The following is an 18,285-nucleotide window of genomic DNA, read 5'->3' on the forward strand; positions in this document are numbered from 1 at the left end:
CTCTGTCTGACTTATTCTCTTAGTATGATAATCTCCCGGCCCATCCATGTTGCTGCAAATGGCATTATTTCATTCTTTTTAATTGTGCTGACAATTTAAACTGGACATTTTTTGAGTCCCGTGATCCAGTTGCTTTCAGATCCAGCCTTTAAAAGTCCTGCGTTGTATCCCCCCGTGTCGAGAGCTGGGCTCTGAGCACGGTGACGGTGACCAGCCAGCCTGCCAGGCGACTGCACCGTCTTGCTTGTCAACAGCTGAAGGAGCAGCTGGACCGACCACTGAGTGAGTGTTTAAAGAGTCTGGCAAGTCTCGGGTTTTCAGCTTTACCTGGACAGTACGTGGGGCACAGAAACCACCGATGGCAGTATCATCATGCTGCACACCCAGCCCGAGCATCTTCCTCGGCTGCATCCCGAAAGCCATGTGCCAAGCTCGCCAGTCAGCGCTGGGTTAGTAAAACATCATGAAACGACAGATGGAACTGGGCTGGCATCTCTCCCCACGGATTAGGCGCGCACACAGCAACGTGGAGATGGCTCATGATAACGGTGAGTTCCCCTCACACCTGTTAGGACAGCTGCTATCAAAAAGACAGGAAATGACAAGAGTTGGCCAGGATGTGGAGAAATTGGAAACTTGTGCACTATTGGTGGGAATGGACATTGGTGCAGCCACTGTGGAGAACAATACGGCGGGTCCTCCAACAATTAAAAATAGAATTACCATATAAGATCCAGCCATTCCACCTGCAGGTATATACATAAAAGAATGGAAAGCAAAGTCTTGGAGAGGTATTTGTACACCCGTGTTCACGGCAGCATTATTCACTAGAGCTAGGAGCTGGAAGCAACTGAAGTCTCCATCGACAGATGATCGGTAAACAAAATGAGGTCCATCCACACAATAGAATATTATTCAGACTTAAAAAGGAAGGAGATTCTGACACAGGCTACAACATGGATGAGCCTGGAGGCCATGATGCTCAGTGAAATAAGCCAGTGACAAGAGGACAAAATACTGTCTAATTTCACTCACAGGAGGTCCCTAGAGGAGTCAAATCCATAGAGACAGAGAGTAGGACGGTGGGTGCCAGGGACTGGGGGAGGGGGATGGGGAGTGAGTGTTTAATGGGGACAGAGTGTCTGTTTCGGAGGATGAAGAAGTTCGGGAGATGATGGTGGTGATGGTTGTGCAACAGTGTGAGTGTGCTTAATGCCACTGAACTGTACGCTTAAGAAACGGTTAAGATGGTAAATTTTGTTTAAAATTTTAAAAAATTAAAAGAAAATGCCGATGACAACTAAAACAGTACCGAGTGAAAGAAGTGCGAGAGAGACTGGGATCTAGGCCACAACAGCATCGACTTGAAGCACACGCTCACGGGTAACAGGGCTCCGTGTTCTCTGCGGTGGCACACGCATCCCACGCACGCGCCAAACACACCGATTGGGATGAACGTGAGGATGGCAGTGGACAGCAGGGGCCGTGAACTGAGTGTAGGGGGTGGAGGAGCCCCCTGCCCTCAGGACCCTCAAGATAAAGGAAAAAATGAGGAATCATCCCATCTCGGATGGTTGGGAAAGAAAGGAGTGATTCAAACACTGGGAGGGGGACCCCATCCAGGCTGAGCGCTCATGGTCACACGTTTACTGCTTTGTCTCTGTTTTCATGTCTAATTTTCATAAGTTCACTGGGGGCGGGGCCTGAAGAAAGGGAGTCAGGGCCTATGTATCAGCCTTTCTCAGGATCCCTGGAGTTCCGACTCAGGGCGAGGCAGACATCGGTGGGCTGTGGCTGCCCAGAATCCATTCTCCCTTTTCCCAGAAAGAGCACCTCCGTTCCTCCCAGGGAAGCAGACCGCCCTGACCCTCCATATATATGGCTCCCGTGGGCTTGCGGACCTCTCCCTGGCAGCAGAAGTGGGCAAGTGGTTTGGCTTGGCCCAGAGGGCTTCTGAGCATCCTGGCAGTGGTTGGATCAGAGATGGGCAGGCACCCAAGCTGATCACGGTCGAGTGCATGAGTGACCCTCAGGTCAGACAGCTTGTTGTAAGTATTAATAAAGGCAGGTGGCCCCTCCACTGGGGCCGCCAAGGGGAGTGCATCAGCTAGCATACCTTGTTATGCTGTGTAACTGCTATAGGCTGAATTGTGTGCCCCCCAAATTCGTATGCTGAGGCCCTAAGCCCCAATGTACCTGTGTTTGGAGATATAGCTTATAAGGAGGTAATTAAAGTTGAATGAGGTCAAAAGGGTGGACCCGGACCCAATAGGATTGGTGGCCTTAGAAGCAGAGGAAGAGAGAGGTGTGTGTCTCTCCACAAATGAGGACACAGCGAGTAGGTGGCCATCTACATACCAGGAAGTGAGTCCCCACCGTAAACCAAATCAGCCAGCACCTTGATTTGGGACTTCCCAGTCTCTGGAACTTAATAAGTTTCTTTTAAGCTGCCCAGTCTGTGGTATTTAGTTATGGCTGCCCTGAGCAGACTGAGATAGTGACTAATGATCCCAATGACAAAGGTGAATTTCTCACGCACATCAGTGTCCAGTACCTAGCGGCTGGAGCTCTGCCCCGTGGCTTCCTCATTTTAGGTCTGAGGCTGGATGAGCAGCCTGTCTGCTGGTCTTGGGACATACAGATCTCCTGGCAAGGAGGAAATGGTGACAGCAAACTAAAAGGAGGCCCAGAAGCTTCTGCTGGGAAATGGTACAGGTCACCTCCACTCACATTTCCTCGACCAAAGTGCATCACGGCCCAGCCTAATGGGCTGGGGGTGTGACCCTCCAGTGGGGACGGAGGGCGGAGGGGGCAGCAAAGGTTTGACACTCATCCAGTCTCTGCTTGCAGCCATTCGCACCCACGGGTAGAGGCATCCCTGACATTGGAGCTCATCAGAGCCGAGCACCGCAAGCATGGAAAGGCATGACCTGAAGCCCTGGACCCGGCCGTCCTGATTATCTGAATTTCCCAGAGTCATGACTCAGTAAATTATTCTTTTCTTTCCCCTTAAACCAACTGAGGTGAGTTCTACGCCCCCGGCAACCTAGGAACTGATGGGCCCCTGCCTGAGGAGACACTCGGCAGTATTCCTCCCAAAGCGAGGGGGTGGCCTGGGTTTGCATTTCATGTCTATGGAAGATGCGAGTGTGCTGTCCTGGCAGACCTACCCTATCTCACAGTCGTGCCCCAAGCCCTTTCCCTGTGTCCCCCTCTGCCCTTGACCTTGGGGTCAGAGGGAAGAGTAAGATGTGATTGTACGATTAGAGGCTCACTGTGCAGTGGGGACCAGAAAAGTCGCCTCCGTGGACAGAGCAGAGAGATGAAAACGGGGGTGGACGCGGATGAGAGGGGCACCTCTGCCTCAGAAGAAGTGACGTCTCCCAGCTGTGGCTCCAGGTGAAGGCTGAGGTCCAGGTCAGCTCCGTCAGTGGTCACAGGTGGAGCCCAGGGAGGACCCCATGGTCTTGCTTGGCAGCGATGCCCCCTGGGCTGCGGCATGCTGCTGGGGGGCGTGGTCTGGGGAGGGGCTGATGTGTAGCACTTGCCGATTCCCATGGTATAAACACCCCACCGTGGGCAATTTCACGTACGACGGTGTCTCTCCAGAGAAACAGAACCAGCACGATGGAGATATATATACACATAAAGGTATTAATTATAAGGAATTGGCTCATGTGATTATGGCTGCTGAGCAGTCCAGACCCCAGAGAACGAATGGTGCAACTTCCAGTCTGAGTCTGTCCAAGTCTGAGTCCAAAGGCAGGAGGAGACCAGTGTCCCAGCTCAGAGACAGTCAGGAGGAGAGAAGGAATGCTCCCTTCCTCAGCCTTTTGTTCAAGTCAGCCCCTCCCTCAACTGATAGGATGTGGCCCACCCACTTTGGGGAGGCCCATCTGCTGGCCTCAGTCTATTGATTCAGATGTTAATCTCGTCCAGAAACACCCTCCCAGACAGAGTCACATTTGACCAACTATCCAGGCCCCCCGTGGCCCAGCCAAGTGGACACATACAATTGATGTCATGGCCCGCAGAGCTGGGAAGAAATGTGTGCAGCTGACTCTTGAGCCAGTGCCAGGCGCTCGGGCACACAGCAGCCGGGCCGCATCCCGGTGCCCTCACGCCCGGCTCCCACTCCCCTCTGGGTTTCCCAGGCTCTGAGCATTCCTGAGCAGACCTCTCTGTCCAGTGGGGTCTTTCTCACGGAGGCTGTCCGGCATCTCCGAACAATCCTGCCCTGTTTTATTGTTTGCAGTAAACAGGCTGGATTATGAAGAACAGCGTCCTTCTTCCTGATTCTTACCCCACACAACCCACCCGACCAGCCAAGCCTGTTTTGCTCCAGGCAGCCGGCACCCATCCACAAGGAGCCTCGAGACACTGGCGGTGAGAGGGGCCCTGAGAAGCTGGCCTTTCCCCTCCCCGCAAGGGCTGACCGTCTCTCAGCTGCCCCCTCTTTCTGCTGGATATTTGAGGTCATAAAATCCCTTAAGAAAGCCATTTTCAGGGGGAGGGATAAATTAGGAGTATGGGATTAACAGATACACACTACTGCATATAAAATGGATAAACAGCAATGACCTACTCTATAGCACAGGGAACGATGTTCAGTATCTTTTAATAACCTATAATGGAAAAGAATCTGAAAAAGAATATATATATGTATACCTGAATAATTTTGCTGTACACCAGAAATTAACACAACATTGTAAATCAACTATACTTCAATTGAAAGAAAGAAAGAAAGAAAGAAAGAAAGAAAGAAAGAAAGAAAGGAAGAAAGCCAGTTTCATTTGACCCTCACTGAGCATGTGTATTCAACACAGTGTTGGTGACTTCTCTGTGCCAGGAACCAAACTCTGCAATGAGGGCTCAGAAGTGACCAAGATATGGCTCCGCTATCAGTCTAACCAGGGGAGGGACCCCTTCCAGAGAAGGTGGGAGGCATGGGGGATGCGTGGCCCCCCAGGGGTGTCACCCAGCCTCGGAATGTCAAGGCAGGCTGCCTGGGGGGGACACTGCTCCAGAAGAGCCCCAAGAACCCCACAGGATAGGAATTGCCCAGGAGCAGTGGGGGCAGCATTCTCAGCAGAGGAAACACGTCAGCAAAGATGGGATCCTCCAGGGCGTTTCTGGTTCCCCTGGGGCAGAGAGGGAGGCCTGGAGGGCCATGAGCATCAGGGGGACCCGGAGGTGGTGCCAGGCCACCACCTGCCCCTATTCTGTGGTGCTCAAGATCCATTCTGCAGGCAGAAGACTCCACGGTAGGTACAGGGCAAGGTCAGGAGTGAGAGATTCTCTTATGACCCTAATGGACTGGAAATGGCCTCCCTGTTCCCAGAGGACCACAGTTCTGGGGACGAGGGATCCTGGAGTTCCCTGGGGTCCACTGCCACACTGCTGTCTTCTTAAAGATGCTCTCAGATGCAGCTGCATCTCGTATGGAAAGGTGACTGCATGGGGTGACCAGCAGCTGCCTGGTCTCCAGAAGACACACAGCTCTCAGCACTCTCTGGGACAGAAGGTGCCATGGATTGTCACAGGGGGGAAAGTAGCCCCCCCCACCCCCACCCCGCACTGGATTCCGAAAGGCCCTGGGACTGCACAGGGACAAAGGTGTGGTGTTTGGCCGCCAGCATCTCCGTCAGTCTCACTCAGCCTCCCCAGCGAACAAAGAGCTGATTGAGGTCTCCCAGTTCCTGATTCCTATGCCCTCTCCTATTTATCTTCTTCAAGGTGCAATTGAATCGAGGAAAGGGAGGGCCCAGCCGGGGTAATGCCATGATTACTGGGTCTTGACCTAAACTGCAATAATGTGCATGGTGAGTAATCCTGAACCGGCCCCGTCAGGCACAGAGCCCAGACTCGAGGGCAGCCTGGGACAGGTGGGTTCTGCTCAGACCTTCAAGGCTCTTCAATTTTCTTGAGTGTTTTTGTGGCTGAAGCCCAGTGAACGACAATCTTGGCCAACACATAAATTTATGTATTTGTACCTTAAATCGTATCAGAGTCATATTTCCTGTTGAGAGTCAGACCTCAAGGTCATTTCAAGGTCCTTGTTACCTACAGATGAAGGGACTGCCAGTCTTTGTTCAGGGCTTCTCCCCTGCCCCACGGGCCTGGGACCATTACCTAAAAATTCTGAGGTCATTTTTACTTGGTCTACTGGTTTCTGTAGGGACAGGTGTGCAGTGAAAATTTTTTTTCCATGGATGATTTATCAAGTTCTTCACCTGATGGCTGAAGTCAGCTCTGAGACATGGAGCAGCTCAGGTCTCAGGATCTCATTTCCTGCTAAACAAAGCTGGGAAATAAAGGTTATTATCAGAGCAGAAACAGGCACAGAGAGGGGAAGTGAAATACCCAACATCACGCAGCTAGCAAGTGGCAGGGCTGGGATTTCATTTTTTTTTTTTTTTTTTTTTTTCTTTTTGCGGTATGCGGGCCTCTCACTGTTGTGGCCTCTCCCGTTGCGGAGCACAGGCTCCGGATGCGCAGGCCCAGCGGCCATGGCTCACAGGCCCAGCCGCTCCGCGGCATATGGGATCCTCCCAGACCGGGGCACGAACCCGTATCCCCTGCATCGGCAGGCGGACTCTCAACCACTGCGCCATCAGGGAGGCCCTGGGATTTCATTATTTTACAACTTTATTGATGTAGACTTGATGTACAATAAACTGCCCCGATTTCAAGTGTACAGTTTAGTAAGTGTTGACATATTTTACACACCAAGGTTTTTAGCCTAGGTACTACTGGCATTTTGGCTGGGAAATTCTTTATTGTGGGGGAGGAGGGTCTGTCCTATGCATTATAGGATGTTTAGCAGCATCCCTGGAGGTCTCTGAGTGCGAGATACCAGTAGCAAACCCACCAGGTGTGACAACAGAAATGTCTCCAGAGAGTGTCACACAAGGGGCCAAAGCATCCCCACTGGAGAACCACGAGTGTGTGGTGTGTGCCCATGAAAACTGCACCACGATCAAGATGGTGAACATGGCCACCACCCACCAAAGTTCACTCCTTTCCATGTAACCCCCACCCCAGGCAACTGCCTGCCTGTTTTCTGCCACTATAGATTTTTCTAGTATTTTCTAGAATTTTGTACAAGTGGAATCATACAGGATGGATTTTTTTTGGAATATGGACTTCCCTGAGCATCATTATTTTGAAACTGACCCAGGTTGCTGCCTGTAACCACATCTCACTCCCCCTGCATTCCTGAGGTTTCCCCGAGGCATGGAGACCTGCTCGGTACCACACTTTTCTCAGCTGTTCACCGATTGATGGATGTCTGGGTGGCTTTCAGCTTTTGGTTTTTATGAATTGAGCTGTGGTACACATTCATGCACATGCCTTTGTGTGGACATGTGCCTTTGTTTCTTCTGTGTGAGTATCCCGGGTAGAGTGGCTGGTCATACGGAGGGGATGTGTTTAACGTTTCAAAAACCTGCCACCCTGTTTCAAAGTGGCCACAGCTCTGACTCCAAGCTCTCCATCTTCTTCGATCTCTTTGCTCCCCACCCATGCATTTCCAGGAGAAAGCAGAACAGGTCGGCGGGATTCCTGGGGACCTGGAGGCCAGCAGGAAATTATGGATCATCTAGAAAAGTGCTGAGAAGAGGAGACTGAAAGGCCTGATGTAAAGGACCAAAGACCCCCCACACACAACAGGGGCCAGTGCAGACCCCAACCAGGACCTGCCCCCAGCTGAACCTTATTCCACGGGTCTTACCTTCTACATCCTGGATGGTGAAACTCCCTCCTGGGAGCCTGGGGCCTCCCCTGACCCCAGAATGGGTCACATTCCATGGATAAATTAGCCTGTTTCAATGACTTGACTCTTTCAAACCAGGAGAGATGTTCCACTTTAAAACAACAACAACAAAACACTCCTATCGGGACTTCGTGGTGGCGCAGTGGTTAAGAATCCACCTGCCAATGCAGGGGACACAGGTTTGAGCCCTGGTCCGGGAAGATCCCACATGACGCAGAGCAACTAAGCCCGTGCGCCACAACTACTGAGCCTGCGCTCTAGAGCCTGTGAGCTACACCTACTGAGCCCACGAGCCACAACTACTGAAGCCCTAGAGCCCACGTTCCGCAACAAGAATAGCCACCGCAATGAGAAGCCCACGTACCGAAACGAAGAGCAGTCCCCATTGGCCTCAACTAGAGAAAGCACGTATGCAGCAGCAAAGACCCAATGCAGCCAAAAATAAAATTACTTAATTAGTTAAACAAAACACTCTTATCATCTTGGGAACCTGCCTCTCACACGTCAATTTTCACATGGCTCTTTTATGTATAGATTATGTCAAATTCTATTTGACTTTTTTCCCTTGGTTGCTTCCGTGAATAGCATATTTGGATCATAGAAACAAACACACAGTAAACTTCCAGAGAACCTAATATTTTAATTTATTTTCTTTCCATTCACGTGGCTTCATCTCTTAACAGCAAATTCCACTAAGTGGAAGAATTTTTAAGCTACAGGGTAAGCCTGGAAGTGCTGGAGAACTGACCAGATCCTTAGGAAATTTTTTCCTTTCTTAAAATCCTTTAAGAACGATTTCAAAATTGATCTAATGACATAATAGATAATCCTGCATTCCTGCATTAAATGAGATTTATTTTTCAAAGATAAATATAAACCTTTCAACTAGGTAAACAAGTAAGAGTACAAAGACTTTTCTTATTTCTAGAAATGTGAAGATTGACATTTGATCCATAATTTTAATGAGAAACAGATTAGTTCTGTGTAGGACATTAAGAATTTGTCCTGGGTATAGTATTATTGTAGACTATTATGTCTTTTCGCTCAGAGACTGGTGAAACTTTAGTTTTTTGGCTAGTTGGTGAATTGGAATCATTTGAAAATATGGCTACCAGGGATAATTTCTAGAATGACACCAAGAAATTATGATCTCTGATAAGTGAGGGGGGGCTCAGAATAGGAGAAAAACTGATTTTATTAATTTGATATCCCTTTCATAATGTTTGGATTTTTTTTTTTTTTTTTACCATCTGTGCAATAGTTTTATAATCTAAAAAGAATGAAGGACTTCCCTGGCGGTCCAGTGGTTAAGACTGCCTTCCAATGCAGAGGGGTGGGTTCAATCCCTGACTGGGGAGCTAAGATCCCACATATGCCTCGTGGCTAAAAAAAACAGAACATAAAACAGAAGCAATATTGTAACAAATTCAGTAAAGACTTTAAAAATGGTCCATATCAAAAAATCTTAAAAAAAAAATGAAGAACATGATTTGTGAAGCATCATCCATAATTCCCAATATTAAAAGGCAAATATTGTTAATCTTTTAGTGTTTATTTTTGCAGGTGAATTTTATGCATTTATGCATTATGCATGCATGTGAAGTTATGAAAAAGTATGTAATAGCAAACATATTTTCCCATGCCATTTTTCAAACTACAGCATATGGGAGATGTCTTTCTGTATTAGCAAATATATCTTATTCAATGCTAATCTTTTTTTTTTTTTTTTTTTTTTTTTTTTTTTTGTGGTACGTGGGCCTCTCACTGTTGTGGCCTCTCCCACTGCAGAGCACAGGCTCTGGGTGCGCAGGCCCAGAGGCCACGGTTCATGGGCCCAGCCGCTCCACGGCATGTGGGATCTTCCCGGACCGGGGCATGAACCCGTGTCCCCTGCATCGGCAGGAGGACTCTCAACCACTGCGCCACCAGGGAAGACCTTTAATGCTAATCTTTTTTTTTAAAATTTATTTATTTTTGGCTGCGTTGGGATTTCATTGCTGAGCGCGGGCTTTCTCTAGTTGCAGTGAGCAGGGGCTACTCTTCGTTGCGGTGCACAGGCTTCTCATTGCGGTGGCTTCTCTTGTTGCGGAGCACGGGCTCTAGGCACACGGGCTTCAGTAGTCGTGGTTCGTGGGCTCTAGAGCGCAGGCTCAGTAGTTGTGGCGCACAGGTTTAGTTGCTACGTGGCATGTGGGATCTTTCCGGACCAGGGCTCTAACCCGTGTCCCCTGCACTGGCAGGCGGACTCCCAACCACTGCGCTACCGGGGAAGCCCAATGCTAATCTTAATGTCAGTCTCTGATCCAGCCAAGGGCTCAAGGTCTTTTCACATTCTAAGTGTATCAGTCAGTTTTTGCTGCAGTAACAAACAACCCTGAAATCTTAGTGGCTTCTGCTCCCAAGGGTGTATTTCTTATTCACAGGTCTGTTGGTGGGGGGTGGCCTTGGCTCTGCCAGACCCCCGGGCTCTGCTGGGCTGAGTTCCAGGCCATGGGTCGGATGAGCTTCAGGTCAGCTCCTTCCACACATCCCTCATTCTGGGATTGGTGCCGAAGGAGCAGCACATCTGGGGTCTGTTCTTCTCACGGTGGACATTAGGAATATGTGAGGGCTGGCGAGCACCTATGCCGTGCTTCCACTGCCAGTCCAGGATGGTGGGTCCCATCCACCCACTGAACAAAGCAAGTCAAATCAACAGGGTGGGGAAGTGTGCTCCACCCACAGAGGGAGGGTAGGGAGGGTGGGAGAACAGAGTAGCTATCCATGGAACTAAAAAACCCTCCAGTACACATATGGAAAGAGAGAAAAAAGGAAGTTGGGGTTCTGCTGGGTAAGTGACTAACAGTGATATTTTGTTGTTGATAGAGTAGTTCTTCAAATCTTGTTCCATATTGTTTTTTAAACATGAATTGTGAGCATGTTGGTGAAGTTATCAACTTTTTTTCAGCATGTGAGTGTAGAGATGAATGTATACTGCCGTCTTTTGTCAATTTTCCACTTTGTAATACTCATGCCAAACTCAGGCTTCTCTCCACCCCCCCTTTTTAACTGTTTACTTCCAAGTAAATAAACTCAAAATAATTTGAGTGAAAAAAAGAAAGTGAGTAGAATATAATTTGTGCTAATAATAACACCAACATTGAGAGCTAAGAATAACTCACCTTTTGAGCACTTATTATGAGCAATTTACTTGAATTATCTTATTTAATTCTCACCACAACTAGATAAGATAATTATCACTATTATCCCCATCTGAAAGATGAGAAAACTGAGATCTAGAAGATGAACTTATTTGTCCAAAGTCACACGACTGGTAGGTAACAAACGCAGGTCTGTTTGACTCCATCACAAGCTCAGCACTATAAACTCCAAAGCCACTATTTTAGGAGTGTGTGCACGCCTGTGAGTTTAATATTCTCTTTCTTACTGATGTAGGAGGGGAGAAGATTGCATGCTCCCAGGGAGAGGAAATGACCTGTATTGGAATAATCCATGGGGTGGTGGGCACCATACGTGAAGGCTCAGTCCCTAGGAAGTTTGCCCCTGTATAAGATACGGCCTTACCATAAGCACTACTGAGGCTGGACTATCCCGTTTCTGGTTCTCCTCTTCTTCCTGAACACATTCCAGAGAATATTACATTTCCTGGCCCCTTTGAGGTTAGGCGTGGCCACTTGACGTTCCTTGGCCAATGAGGAATGAACGTAAGCAGATGCAGAGGCGGTTAAAAACGGATGGGGGTTCTTCTGGTGCTCTCTTCCTTTGCTGTGACAATTTTGGAGGCACATGGAGGAGAGCTTTTCTGGAAATCCATGCAGACCCACAGTGGTGGGGGAGAAACAGGTTGTTATTGCATTAAACCAACTGAAATTGGGGGATGTTTGTCATCACAATATAACTCAGCCCACGCTGGCTGATACAAGTTCCTCCCAGCTGCCTCTGGCACCACTTCTCTCTCCCCTTTTGAAGGCTTGCCAGGTCTTTTAAAAGAAACATTTCTTCATCTGTTACGTTAAGAAAGAAAATATGAGCCTAGCCTGCCACATTCTTTACTCTCTGATCTAACACCAGCCTGGCTCCCTGCTGGCAGCCCAGGTATCCTCCTGCACTGGTGCAGGATGGAGTCTCCATGGTAAGGAGCCCAGTGGGGCCCCTGCCAGCATTGCCGTCTCCAGATGGGGTGAACAGCTGCCCCACAGCCCATCCGGCCCCAAGGGCGTGTCCCTTTGTGCAGCTAACAGGTCTTGGGCTCCTGTTCTTAGCCATGTATTAGAATTGGGGTAATGATGGCCCCTGACTTTCACAGGCCACTGGACAGTCCATCAAGCTGCAACGATCCAGTAAGCCCCCAGCCTTCTGTGTGCAATAATCATCAGCCTTCTCTGCAATTTGCTTGGCAGGCTCTTTTACAGCCGTTTCAGTAGTTATTAATCCCAGGACTCAGGGAGACAGGGCATGTTAAAAATAAAGCAACCAAAGTGCTGAAATTAAGTCTCTGGAAGCAAGTCAAGGTTCCACGTGGGACAATATTTCAGTCCCGACCCCATGCCACGGCCAGCGGGTAGAACACTGCCTCTCCTTTGCCTGCACACCACATGACCCAACTCCAACCACGAGGACAGCATCCACCTTCATCCTTCCCTAAGGCTCGGCCTGGAGAGTCTTAAGCCAGACAAAAGCCCACTCCATCTCACCGCTTTTTTTTTCATCATGCCTGCCACTTAATTTGCTATTTTTCACAATACATGTGGCAACAAAAACTCGTCGCCATCCAAGCTCTCATTATAGAATCAAAGATAAAATGAAATAAAAGAAATTCAGGTATGGAATCTATATTTAGTTGTTATTAAAAGAATCGATGGCATATTCCACAACTGTCTGTGCATTTTTATTCCATCTTTATTTAGGTTTGATTCTCCTTTTTCCTTTGTATCTCTTGAGGCAGCAAAATATGGTCACCTCCAGGCCTGTGATGCTCTCAATGTAAGCTCTCTGCAGCTTTCACATTAAAAGGCATTTCAGGAAAATGTGGGAAGGCGCAGGGAAGGAATCATTAAGTGGAAGACACTGGTTATAATTCTTTGTAATGTGCATTTCGTGATTAAGTTATTACTGGACCAATTAACCTTAATGCCAGGGCCTATAGTGCAAAGACTTGTGTAGCGAGACCATTAATCATTCCTAATGAAGGAGGCTTCAGAGGACCTCTGGGTGGTCCAAGGGTTGAGCTGAAACCCCTTTTTTGTTCTCAGGCACCCACCTCGGAGGGTTAGAAAGCCCATCAACTCCCCTTGCTCACTCCTCCAGCCAACACAGGGATGCCCGCTGCAGAATCTGCACCAGCCAAGCGGTGTGGACTATTCCCCTGAAATAGCCCAGTGTGTTCCTGCGGGGGCTTGATCGGGCTCCTGAGGGGTGTGCCCAGGCGGCCACAGGTGGGCCTCACACCTCCAAGAGGCACCGGGGAGACTGTCTTTTGTCCTAGGAGTAGTGAAATGAACGCTAGCCACAAGAGTGGACACAATAATGCACTGTCTTTCAGACAGAATCCTGGTTGAAATGGGTCACGCATGTGGAGGACAGCTACACTTGCTGTGGGTGAGAAGGAAGCACCCAGCACAATCACCCATCAGGCATTGAGAAAAATCACAGTTCCTAGAACGTGAGACCGTGGTTTCCTGAGTCTAGAGAGACATCCAGCCAGGGCAGACACAGTTCCACTGTGCAGAGACATTGGCAAGAATGTCTAGGGGGAGATTTTGCTTTCATAAAAAAAAAATCATTTATTAAATTTTTTTTTATTTTTTGGAATTAAAAAAAATTTATTGAAGTATAGTTGATTGACAATGTTCTGTTGATTTCTCCTGTATAGCAAAGTGATTCAGTTATACAAATATATATATAACCTTTTTCATATGCTTTTCCATTATGCTTTATCACAGGATATTGAATATAGTTCCCTGTGCTACACAGTAGGACCTTGTTGTTTATCCATTCTATGTGTAACAGTTTGCATCCGCTAACCCCAAACTCCCAATCCATCCCTTAATTTTAACTGAATATGTAATTTAAACATCAGTTAATTTTACTATTGTTAAAAAACCAAATCCATATTCTCAGAATAATGAAAAGTGCTTTAAAATCAGTCCTCAATGTTTCTGTACATTCCACCCCCAATTTCTGAGTCTGAAAGTGTACCCCAAATTCAATGCGGCTGGAGCCCTTGAGTTGATGTCAAGGAAAGTTCTTTGTATTGAACCCAAATCACAAGAGTTAGACAAAGTCTAATTCTCCTACCAGCCATTTCTTCAGCGATTTGATGGCAGCTCTAGTACCTCCTTCTATTTCTAGATTAAATATCTCCAGTTCTCCCCATGAGTCTTCATAATGACAATAGCTAGCACTGAATGAGCCCTGACTTTGTGCCAGGCTCTGTGCTAAGCCACTTTCTGGGCACAATTTCATTTACCTTCATAAAAGGCAGTGAAACACATACTATTATCGTCTGTATTTGACAAACAAGGGATGTGGAGCTCAGCATACATAAGTAAGCCCCCCAGCGTCGTGCAGCTGGTACAAATGGGACCAGACTCTGATCACACAGCAGGTGCCAGCTCCCAGCAGGACCCACCCACCAGGTTCCCACCTTTCTTTTTTCTTTTTTTTTTTTTTGTGCGGTACGCGGGCCTCTCACTGTTGTGGCCTCTCCCGTTGCGGAGCACAGGCTCCGGACGTGCAGGATCAGCGGCCATGGCTCACGGGCCCAGCCGCTCCGTGGCATGTGGGGTCTTCCCAGACCGGGGCACGAACCCGTGTCCCCTGCATCGGCAAGCGGACTCTCAACCACAGCAGGGAAGCCCCTCCCACCTTTCTTAAAGGTGGCTTCTGCTCTCCGTGTTCTAGACTTCTGAAAGGCATTCTTCCCCTGACCTGTCTTGCCAAATATGTAACAACAACACAATTTCATATTGTTGAGGGGGTGTGGGTGGGGTAGTTTTGAGGTCCCCAAAGTTGCAAGGGCCCAATTAGCACGAGCTGCTACTTTCCGTAACGCAAATCGGAGAAACTGGAATCAAGGATGCTTGTGCAGCCTGCCGTCCTCCCCGCTCCCTCCTCCTCCTCCCCTCCCCCTTCTCTCCCCTCCCTTCCCCCCTCCCCCTCCTCCTCCCAAGCTCAGGCCTCCCCACCCCACCTTAGAGATGTGCCTGGACCAAGGGGTGGGGCGACGAATTCCGACAGGGCAAGGTGGTTTCCCCATGAGAGGTACTCTTTATCTTTCGTGTCTGCCTTGACAAAAATTTGTTATCCTATTACTCTATTATTGTAATAATTGACAATAATAAAAAAAGTAACAATAACAGAACAATTAATCAAAGATAATAATGTAATAATAATAATAATTACATGATCATTTATGCCAATAAACATCTGTGTAGCATCCTGTTCCCAGCCCTGGACCATCTCCACGTTTCCACTTTGCTGTGGAATGCTGGGTCAACGTTGGGACAACGCAGTGGGATAATGAAGGGGATGCCTGATGATGGGGGCAGGGGAGGTATCCCCTTTCGTGGCCCCTCCAGTCTCCAAGCTTCTGCTGCTGCATCTCCGTTCCCACCTCGGAGGTCAGTTTTTGGAGGAATTTGACAAATGAAGAAATGAGGTCTCAGAGCTGTGGAGCAGCATTTCCCAGCGCGGGGCTCCCCTGCAGTGCATGAGATGGTTCTCGGGGGCGCCCAGACCCCCCGCTGCCCCCTGATACCCCGCCCCCCAGTCATGAGCACTGTGGTGGCCCCGGCTTGTCCGTCACAGTGGGCTGCTGAGGTGGAGGTGTGCCCTGGGCGTGGGGTGGCGCCTTCCAGTGCCCTGCACAGCAGACCAACAGGAGAAACTCAGACCCCTCGACTGGGACTCGGGAGCTTCCCTGACTCCCGCCTGCGAGCCCCAGACACGGGCTCCTGTCTGAGGCCCTCACACCCAGCCTCACCCGAGGGAATGAGAGGGGGGCCGAGGGGCTGGGCATCTTGTTTTCTTTCAATTTTTTTTAAATTTAACTTTTTTTTTTTTCTGGCTGCGTGGCATGTGGGATCTTAGTTCCCTGACCAGGGATCGAACCCGTGCCCCCTGCAGTGGAAGCGCCGAGTCCTAACCACCGGACCTCCAGGGGAGTCCCCATCTTGGGTTCTTAAAACCTGGCAGATCCTACCCACACCCTGTGGTATGTGCCCGCTACAGTCCAAAGACAGAAAGTTAAATCACCGTTAATAAAATGATTCCGAGTTCTGCTTCCTGTGTGTCCTAAGGGTGAACCCTCTACTCCAGGCTGTCAGCGGAGAAGACATTCATCTCTTGTAGCAGAAAGTCAAATAATTCACCGCGGACATTTTCTTTTGAGTGTTATGTTACCTCTTTCCTCTAGAATTAATTTCCTTGACTCTGACCTCGGAAGGTCAGAGGGAGACAGCTTTGTTAAAAGTGAGAAACCTACCAAGTATGCTCCGTCTACTTCCCAGGTGGTGGCAACAGGCCAGATTCATCACTGTAGCCATCATTCACTTATTTAAAACGAAGATGTTTTACTCCTTTAAAAAATAGAGCAGTGGAGGCCTGGAAGTTGATGCTTCTAACAAAAATCAGCTCCGCAGATTTGTAAAACTTAAATTGCTTTGAGATTTGCTTTCTTGGGCACGAGAACCCCGATGGTGGGGTCGACGAGAGCTCTCCTTGGGCAGCACCATCCCATCTCGGTGCCCCCGTGCCCAGGTGGCCTGTCTTCTTTGTTGGGGGGGTGGTTTCCAAACATCGCCTCCTCTGCGAGATGGATCCGGATTCAGGGCTGTTCATGCCGAATGCACGTCGGGGAGCCCCGTGTCTGCCGTGCCCCAAACACTGGTCCCTTGAAGCAGCTTCATCATGTTTCTTACATTAAATGAATTCGAAGACCCGGTGGACGTGGCCGCCAGTTGACCTGTGAGCTGGCCCCGGGGCAGTCGGCAGCCCCTCACCTGTCCCCTGTGCCTGAATGTGTCTTCTGCCCACTGGGCCCACAGTGGGAGCCGTTTTCAAGGATGTGGCCTCGAGAGAGCAGAGTGGTACTGAGACGATTAGCCGGTGTTGAGACTGAGCCCTGACCTCCATATAACCTTCAGGATTTGGCGGGCAGACACCGAGATCTACCGGTCTGGCATACAAGTCTGTATGTAAGTTTCCTGCTGATTCCACCTGCCTGTCTGGAGCAGCTGCCTCTTTCGTCCGTCTCTCCTGGCCCTCCATGTATGCAGCCAGTTTGTGAAACAACCCCTGGCCCCGGGCTCCAACCATCCCCTGCGAACGTGAAGGGCACCCTGGGGATGGGAAATGCCAGGCGCCCCTGGGATTTCTAGCCCAATGAAGGGACTGCAAGTATCTGTGTGCCATCAAGGTTCTCTGAAGGGAGGGGACCGTGAGCCACTCTCCGCAGGGGAAGAGAAGGGAGGCCGAGGCCTCTGAGGACCTCGGGAGGATCTTAGAGTTGACCCAGGAGGGGTGGGAGCCTGTGGGACTTAAAGCAGGGCAGGAATTCCATGTACAGCTAGCCCAGCCATCTGGAGGTGTGACGAGGTGGTGAGGGGCAGGGCTGGAGGTGGTTCAGAAACAGCAGCATGTGATGGGGGACAGGGTTCAGGTAGCTGCTGGGTTGGGGAGGTATGTTGGATGCAGGCAGGACAGGCGGAGGAGGATGTGAGGGACATGGAGATGTGAGGGGCTCGTACTAAAGCTGCTACAAACATTCATACAGAAACATTTTCCATTTCTTTCGGGTAAACACCTGGGTCGAATGTATTAAGTATGTGATTAGTTTCATGAGGAACTGCCACACTGTTTTCCAAAGAGCTTGTGCCCTTTTATGTAGCGGCCAGCGATGTGTGAGAGTCCCAGCTGCTCCCCGTCTTCAGCCCTTTTTTCTTTTTAGTCATTCTAATAGGTGTGTAGTTGAAATTTGCATTTCTCTAATGATTCATGACATTGAGCATCTTTTCATGGGCGCTTTTGCCCTCTGAATATCTTCTTTCGTGAAGACGTTGGCCTCATCTTTTGCCCATGTTTCCCTTGGGCAGGTTGTTTCAGATTATTGCTGAGTTTTTTGAGCTCTTATTTTGAGTATTCTGAATCCAAGTCCTTTGGCAGATCTGTGATTTGCAAGAATTTTCTCCCAGTCTGTTTCTTGTTTTTCATTCTCTTTATAGTGTGTTTTTCAAAGAGCAAAAACTTTAAACTGTGATGAAGTCCAGTGTATCCATTTTCTTTTCTTTTATGGATCATGCTTTTGTTGTCATAACTAAGAACCCTTTGCCTAACCAAAGACGGAAAGATTTTCTCCTAGCTTTTCCTCTAAAAGTTGTATAGTTCTATCTTTTACATTGAGCTATGATTCATTTCAAGGTAATTTTTTATAAGGTGTGAGGTTCATTTTTTTTCCCATATGGATGTTCAATTCTTCCAGCATCATTTGTTAAAAAGACATCATTTTAAAA

The sequence above is a fragment of the Mesoplodon mirus genome (assembly GCF_964341445.2).
Source record: "Mesoplodon mirus genome assembly, chromosome: 7".
Classification (NCBI taxonomy): Eukaryota; Metazoa; Chordata; class Mammalia; order Artiodactyla; family Ziphiidae; genus Mesoplodon; species Mesoplodon mirus.